Source organism: Brassica oleracea, chromosome C7 (genome assembly GCF_000695525.1).
Source record: "Brassica oleracea var. oleracea cultivar TO1000 chromosome C7, BOL, whole genome shotgun sequence".
NCBI classification, from domain to species: domain Eukaryota; kingdom Viridiplantae; phylum Streptophyta; class Magnoliopsida; order Brassicales; family Brassicaceae; genus Brassica; species Brassica oleracea.
In genome coordinates, this window is record NC_027754.1 from 30013801 (window position 1) to 30015078 (window position 1278).

Sequence of the window (1278 nt, forward strand, 5' to 3'; positions counted from 1 at the left end):
CATCTTGATAACTAGTAATCCCTGGAGAGTTAAAGATGCTCTCGAGAATGTATCGAACTCTGGAAGAGTTAGAACAAGCCGTATATAAGGTATCTTGAACCGGTAACTGGTGATATGTTTACGGCACAGTTTGCCGATGGCCATTTGATGAGATGAGTTTCTAGCGTTAGGGGGAGGAATTAGAAAAAATTCCCAAAGAGATTACATGGTGAACATAGTCGTTGTTACACCTTGACTCCCCTATGAATTAATGTGAGCTGGAAATTCATAAAATTGTGCATTTGCATAATTTGGCAAACCAGTTACCAAATGTGTTCACAGATACGACATGATATACCCGATGAAAATGTTCCATCAAGAGTTGATGTTCCTAAAGAACAAACTGATGGTAACAAAATGAATGAGCCTAGGGTTCAGTTAAAGATGGGGAGACTAGCAGGTTCTAGAGATAAAAATCCCCGAAAGAAATTGGTTGAGAAAAGTTGCGAGGTTCCTGAAGAACCTGATACTGAAAAATGTATGAAAGAAGGCATAAGTGGAAAGGTTGCAGAAGAACCTGATACTGAAAAATGTCTGAAAGAAGGCATAGATGAAAAAGGTCAAGATTAACCAAACAAAGATGACCCAGATGACGAAAAGGAAACATAAAAGTATGAGATTTCCATCAACAACACCCTTGATGAAAAGTTATAAGATAAAAGATGTTGATGGAATGTTCTCCTTTCCAAAGAGATCGATCATAAAAATGGTGATACCGATCCAAGGTCTATTTTGGAATGTTAAAAAGACATGATTGGGAGGAGTGGCAGAAGGCCATTCAAATTGAATTATTCTCCCTGAATAAAAGAAATGTCTTTGGACCTATAGTCATAACGCCTGAGAATATAAATCTTGTTGGGTATAAGTGGGTATTCGTGAGAAAAGTAACACGATATAAAATCTGATTAGTTGCCCAAAGATTTTCTCAGAGACCGGGAATTGATTTTGAGGAAACGTATTCCCCGGTAATGGATGCAATTACGTTTAGATTTTTGATGAGCCTAACGGCATCTAAAAATCTTGAGATTCATCTCATGGATGTTGAGACTGCATATTTGTATGGATCGTTCAATAACGATATATATATGAAACTCCCTGAGGGATTGAAAATGCCAGGGGCATTGAAAGAAAAATCCAGGGAGATTTGTTCGGTCAAGTTACAACGATCACTTTACGGATTAAAGCAATTTGTACGCATGTGGTACAATCGCTTAAGTGAATATCTTTTGAGTAAAAGAT